The sequence below is a fragment of the Spermophilus citellus genome (genome assembly GCF_964194105.1).
Source record: "Spermophilus citellus genome assembly, chromosome: 9".
Taxonomy (NCBI): domain Eukaryota; kingdom Metazoa; phylum Chordata; class Mammalia; order Rodentia; family Sciuridae; genus Spermophilus; species Spermophilus citellus.
In genome coordinates this window covers 27,846,789-27,853,687 of record NC_138191.1, presented here as the reverse complement: position 1 = coordinate 27,853,687, position 6,899 = coordinate 27,846,789, and the positions used below count along the sequence as shown (strand labels likewise).

The 6,899-nt window shown below is 41.0% G+C and overlaps 1 long non-coding RNA gene across 1 annotated transcript; it reads left to right on the top strand.

The window, feature by feature from the left end:
* Positions 1-367: 367 nt before the first annotated feature.
* Positions 368-6,703, top strand: LOC308656960. The gene is made up of 3 exons (XR_014023817.1): positions 368-492; positions 4,636-4,782; positions 6,533-6,703. It is a non-coding gene; the product is annotated as an uncharacterized lncRNA (long non-coding RNA).
* The last annotated feature ends 196 nt before the right edge of the window (positions 6,704-6,899 follow it).

The window sequence follows — 6,899 nt, the reverse complement described above, 5'->3', positions numbered from 1 at the left end:
ATTTTGCAGTGCTTCAAGTGCATTGACTTCTGAAGTGTGTAAAAATCAATGCAATTTATAGAAAAGTTGGAGCCACTGTTGTGTTCTCTGTCGGTGCTGTGGGCCATGCTTGTATCAAATAGGGAGCATTGAGAATCCATCATCCTCAGCTCATTTCCTAGTCAGTGCATCTTCTTTTATGATCTGCCATGAAAGCAGCAGCACTCTGCCATTATCCTAGGTGGACCAGTTTCTTTCTTTTAGAAGGTAGTTCCCCTGACCTTCTGTGACCACTCCCTTAGGCCTCTTTGAGAACCACCTGGGACTCTTGCATCTGACTTTCTTGATTTAACCATACCCTTCATCACACCAGGCTGAAAAAGAGGGACAGGAGGAAAAGGAGGAAGTGGAAGAAGCCCTGAAGGACTCATTAATGAGACCCGTAAGACATCCTCCATTTACTGTGAACTACCTGATATCCACCAACATCCCTGCTCCAGTGTTGACCTCTTAGTGAGTATGAAGTCACTTCTCTTGATGCAGCTTGGGAGTAGTTCATTAAAAGAGAATTATACTGATATCAGTCAGATTTCTGTTGGGGTTCAGTGAAAATTCAGGATGGTGAACACAGGAATCACCAGAGTGGTGTGGTTGTGGAAATTGCAACAGTCCCACAGGCATCACTGATGCATGTGTGGAGCAGAGATCAGCATGGTCTCTTTCCTCCAAGCTGTAACAGGTGATCTCTCCTATAATGTCCTTGCTAATTTTTGATCCTGAACAGTAAGTCTACTTTGAGGATTGGTGAGTGTACAAATAGGTTAGTGCTCTTGATTGTATCATGGGAGATATTTTTTTATGGTCCCTCATGAATGTGTTAGAATTATTCCTGAAGGCCTGGACTAGACCCTGACACACTCCACTCCCTTTAATAGAAATTATTCTGTTTGCTCAGTAGCACAAAAGATCTTTCCTCAAGGAAGGTCTATAGATCCCACACATTATTTCAGTCCCTGTAAATAATCTCAAATCAAAGAAACTAGCTTCTGGAGTAAGGTCTGAGTCTTGAAGAAAGTGTTCTACAAGCCAGTCTTTAAGTTCTTCTTGATCATTGGGGTAATGAATAGTTTCAGCTGTTCACCAGATTCAAAAAATAGAGTATGATGCTATTAATTGACCAAACAAGGGATATCTGACCAGTGACTAAGGAAAGGACACCTTTCCATTTCTCAGAAGATACACCCCAAGAGTTCCTTGAGTGTACTCCTCAGAGTTTCCTTTCATCACATAAAGAATACACTCACCCTGTGAATAAATTGGTACCAGGTTGGTAACAGGACATAAGGATAAGTTTTTGTTGTTATTCTTTGTGTCTGTCTTTGCAGGTCCCAAGGAAGAGAAAAAGTACAGAATGTACTTATTCCATCCATTCTGGTAAGCAGGAAGGGGATCCATTGTTTCTTTTCTTGATTTATACCTTCCATTAGTTTTTACCTTAGCAATCTAGAGACAGTCTTTCCCATGGTGTTAAAGTCAAGTTTCCTGCACTCACAGTGAACCACTATGCTCTCCTATGCAAAAGGTAATTAGGAGGAGACACACTACATTTTCTGTGGGTTTGGCCTGAGTTTGTTGGCTTTGTTGAATTCCATAGCAAGAAATATGACCAAACCACACCAAAATCATATAAAATCTAAATATTAAAGAACAAAGCTTGAATGCCCAACATCTTTTTGGAATCAATAATGCCTCAGGAACTTTGATTTATTTGAACTTGTTCAAGGAATGTGGAAGAAAAAGACTCTGGGGTTGTACTGTCTGTTATGGCTGTCATTGTGGTATGACATGCCTGAACCATGCAGGGAAAGATGAGTCTCCTTCCTCACCAGCAATGTTACCTAACCAGTGAACTGAGCACCTGAAGCCCTCTCTCACACTCCACCCTCCTTCTCAAATTCCCGTGAAAGTCAACTTGAATGGGTGCTTTTGACTCATTCCAGCTGTCATGACTTGTCTCACTCTGTTGGCCTCCCAAGCAAGAGTCCAGCCTCCCTCTCTGAGAAACATGTGGTTTACTCTACTCTGGATGATGTGGCCAGTGAGTACACTGCTTACAAAAAAAGGTGATGGAATGGGGCTGTAGCTCAGTGGCAGAGTGCTTGACTAACATGAGTGAGGCACTTAGTTCAATCCTTAGCACTGCATAAAAAAAAGGCATAAAGAAATAAACAAATAAAACTATCCATCTACAATTATTAAAAAAAGAGAGAGAAAAAGCAACTGGCTGAGGAGTGCAAGCTGGCAGAGCATTTTGTAAGGTGCCCAGAGGACCTGCTCACAGGAAGCTGCTCCAAAGTGCCCAGCTCATGAGAGATTCCATTAGGCAAGTGATATTTGTACCTGCTTTCCTGGTATCTGCATTTTGTGTGTAGTCTTGAATGATGAGGACTGCCTCAGGGGGAGGACAGTAGATTCTTCCAGAAGGTAGAGGTCATACTATCCCAACACTGTTTCTGTCTAGACCAGGCATGTGCCTTTTAGATAGCAGGCAGCAACTACCTAGCATAGTTTCAGGAAAGATCGTGTTACAGGTGCAAGTTTGTGAAATTGAAAAGAGTGTGGCCTAAGAAAGAAAACTTTTAAGGAATTTGCAGGCTGATTTAATTGTGGGCCAAGGGAGATGTATCCTTTCTGGTTTATGTTTCCTCTTCTCAAAAATATTGCTTAATGCACATTGCATGATAGCTGTAGCATTCAAATGGAGAATGTTTATGAGTGTACTTTCTAAAGTCACTCCCAGGGTTTGTTTTAGGGAGTTGAAGTAGTAAAATCTGAGGGTGGGATGTAGGGTACACTGGAATACTAAAGAGGTGAAATGGAGAGAATTTTCCCTTGTTAAGTGATAAAAGCAGGCCTGGAGGGTCCTGTAGTTCGCAGATGCATGGAGTGTCATGGGACAGGGTCCCTGAAGAGGAATGAGTATGTTTTCTATGAAAGTCATATTGGGAGGTAAATCACCGTGCCTGGGAAGCAACCATGTAACAGCAGGTAGGTACAGCTGGAGCTTCCCAAAGTTTACCAATTTTCTCCAGTTTCTGTTCATGTGGGGAGAAAAAGACATTTTTCCCTCTGCCCAGTTAAACAACTAGCATGCTGCTCATGAGATCTATTTTACAGGGACTACTCTGTTTCATGGATAAGAATACCTGGGCAGGCCATTTCTTTAAAGAAATGCATGAGATCTTTCTAAATTCATACCAATAATTTATCTGTGCCATGATAGGCTACTGTGTTTTTAACGAGTGAGGTAGAATTGCTTAATATCTAAAGGGGCTTTTATAAATTCAGTTGTAGGAAATAGTGAAGAGCATCATGATGAAGAAAAAGCATCACTTGAATCACTGGCCCCCAGGGAATCATCCTGGGAGGGTAATTGTCAGACAAAAAGGAGCACACAAACAGGCCAAAATAGCTGCAAAGGTAAAAACCATCTGCTGGTGTCACTGGTTTCCCTTGCTAAACCACTCTGTATTGCCTGTTTTCTGCTGAGCATTTTTATCATCTGTCTGAGAAGTCTTGGGGACTTTCTCCCTTAAAAAAAAGTCAGTTGTTCCTTTAAAAGAACTAAAATGAGAATGACATGAATAACTTCTCTCTGCAGTGTTATCCCAAGATCCTGGACAGTTCTGCCATAGCAAAAACAGCAGCTACACAAACAACACCAATATATCATATGATGTAAAAATATTGACAGGAAGAGGCCTAGAAGGCACAAGTTCTGTGGGACTTTCCACATGAAGGAAGCTATATTCACTTGATAGGAGAGTGTAAAATTCAACTTTGGTTATGCATAAGGTTGGCTCACTTCTATGGTTTTCACTCCGAACTCTTTTCTGTATCCAAAGCGGCTGTCTTGCTCTTCTCTGTAACTGCCACACTGACGCAGAGCCAACTCAGTGTCCAAATACTATAAAAATTATCCTTTAAACACATGGCGCTGTCCCTGAAATCACACACTTTGTAGGCTGTTTTGCCTTTTCTTCCCAGCTCCCTCAGCTCCACTCCCTCTTTCTCCTGGGAGGCATGGTCTTCGTAAATCACTGGCACATGGATGCTTTTCTAACACCTATCTTTTAGGACAAGCATAAGTCAATGTGTAAGTCTTTTCTTCAGTCAACCTTTAACTTTTATACAAACTAAAAATTTTTTAAAAATTAAAACTGACATAAGCACTGATTACAAACCCTAGAGTGCAATGTGGATTATAGGTGGGAAACAAACTGTTCTCAAGACAGTTTTCTTTACTTCACATCTGCAGAGTCATGTGCAGGACTCTGTATGTGGCACTTGTGGACTCATTGAAGGGGACACTAACTAGAAGGCTTTAGATGACACTGTAAAGGGACTTCATTGTAATAACTGTGGTATGCAACCACTTTTATGCATTCATTGAGTGTAACCTGCCTCAGTGCTTGGCCTCACTGGAAACTGTGAACACAGAGATGGGTCGAACATAATCTTAGCTTATACAGAACTATCAGTCTCGTAAACAGCAAGTGAAAGAACTGATAGTGGACTCATTGGTGAGTGTAGCCAGTGCTGTATCAAAAAAATGTTGGTAGTCAGGTTGATCCCCCTACTAGTTGTTTCCAACAGGTCCCAGCATAATGATGGATGACTTCTCAGACCAACACCTGCTCTCCAGTTTGGCTCATAGAAATCCATATTCTCAAGATCTGAAGATGATTTTAATGACATCAATAGATACTGAGTATGTTCTGGCCAGCTGGAGAAAGAGGCAGGGTAAGTAAGACACATAAGTTCTTCCTTGCGAAGATTATTGTGATGTTTTCTCTAGACCTCAGCATTTTCTGTCCACTTCAAAACAAACTAATATTGTCATTCCTCAAAGTTGAACTCTTGTTTTTACTCAAACTTCATTTCAAATGCAGGTAAATAATTGAAGTAATTTTCAGGTTTGCAGTCCAAAGGGAGGAAGGTGTGGCTAAAAGCCTGGCTTTCTGACATTCAAGTGGATGAGAGTCGATGACTCTTGTGTTCATAGAAGCAGAATAAACTAACTCCCCTGCTTTGCTCCTCAGTTTACCCTGTGATGTGTATAAAATGTAAAATCTCCATGTATATAGAGAACTTACATTATAAGTGAGTTAAACCAAATGAATGCATTTGCTGAGCTTAGACAGGTAAAGCACTGGGCTCATTTCCCTGCAGCATGCTAGGAAGGGTATCCAATCCTTACTGAAAAGAGCTTAATGTATCTGCTTCAGATTCAGCCATGGTTCTCAGTAGGTGAGAACATTGATTGCAGACACCAGTAGCCTGACCTAGTGAAGGGAAGATTGCCATGAAGAGCAGAGTCAGCACTGGACATTATCTGCTTTGGACTTAGTAAGAGGGATCTGGAAAATTTGTTCCAAGGAGCGTCCCACAGTTGAGGGTTCACAAAGACTTAGCATGGCTCCCCTCCATGTTTCTATTCTCCTTTCCATGTTCCTATTGCCTGAGCCAATTGGAACTTTTATAATAAGTAAGGAATTCCTTCAGAGTCCTGTACACCAACAGATGTCCCAGTGAGAGAAAAGAAGCCACAATAAAAATGGAGTATAACAAAATAATATTGAGAGAGTGCAGAAAACAATTTCAAACACTCATGGTTTACTCTTTGTTCTGTATTTTTAGTGGATTTTGAAATAATGGCATATTCAGAGAAGAACATTATGGCTATATTACATTGACAGTTTTGCATTGTTCCCTTGAGGAAAAACCTTATGATCCACTTTATTATTAAGGAAATAATGAGGTAGTCCTGTAGATAATTTTAACTTGTTGGGAAACCATTTTTACTTCGAGGATTCTCAACATATACCTATAGGAGTAATGTGAAATATGGTGTTTGGAGAAGGGTACAAAGAAAAGTTGGTAACATTGGCATGAGGGTACACAAGTACTGAGACTGCCCAATGAGTGGTGGTCTACGTCTGTACTGACCTTCTGAAGAAACCAGTGGATCAGCCATCATGAGCCAATTGGAAGGCAGAGGCTCCCACATTCCATGACATCTCCAACCTTCTGATTCTGTTAGACTGTTACCTAGCGCACTCAGCCCTACCTCCTCATTTCTGTCTTGAGTCCACGCTATAGACTCAGGTGTGTGAATCCTTGTTTGAAAGGTGAAGGAGTTTCAAGTGTTGTGGACTGCTGAGTACTTGTTTCTCAACAGTAAGTGAATCATGACAGCTGCTGTCTTCCCTTAGTCCTGATGAATTCTACTTGGGTTATTTTATTATTTTTTTAAATATTTGGGTCAGAAGCACTCAAACACTTAGCCACATATGCAGCCCTTTTTTGTATTTTATTAAGAGACAGGGTCTCACTGAGTGGCTTAACACCTTGCTATTGCTCAAGCTGACTTCTAACTCTAGATCCTTCTGTCTCACCTTCTGAGCCTCTGAGATTATAGGCGTTTGCCACTGCAGCCAGCTCTTGGATTCTCTTGTTTTTAACCCATAACATGTTTGGGTTTTCTTTGCAGGTCCTGGCTGTACATTTACTGTACAAACATGGCAGTATTCTTCAGCCCTTCCCCTGATGGAGGGGATGAAATGAACCTTGATGGAGAGCCTCAGATGAAACTTAAAGAAATCATACGGGGACTACAAGCTGAATTACAAGAACACAAACTGAATTTCCGGGATCTGGAAGAAAAATTCATCTTATGTCAATCTACCGTGTATACCCTTGCCAACCAGTTCCAGAAATATCGTAAGTTGCAGATAGGTTTATGGTCACTAAAGTGAGGTATGATTGTCTGTTTCCCCTCTGAGAAAAAGATTCTCTCCAAATTTTTTTCTCCTCTTTTCTTTCATCAAAAGGAAATCCATCATTTCCAGAAGTAAAGA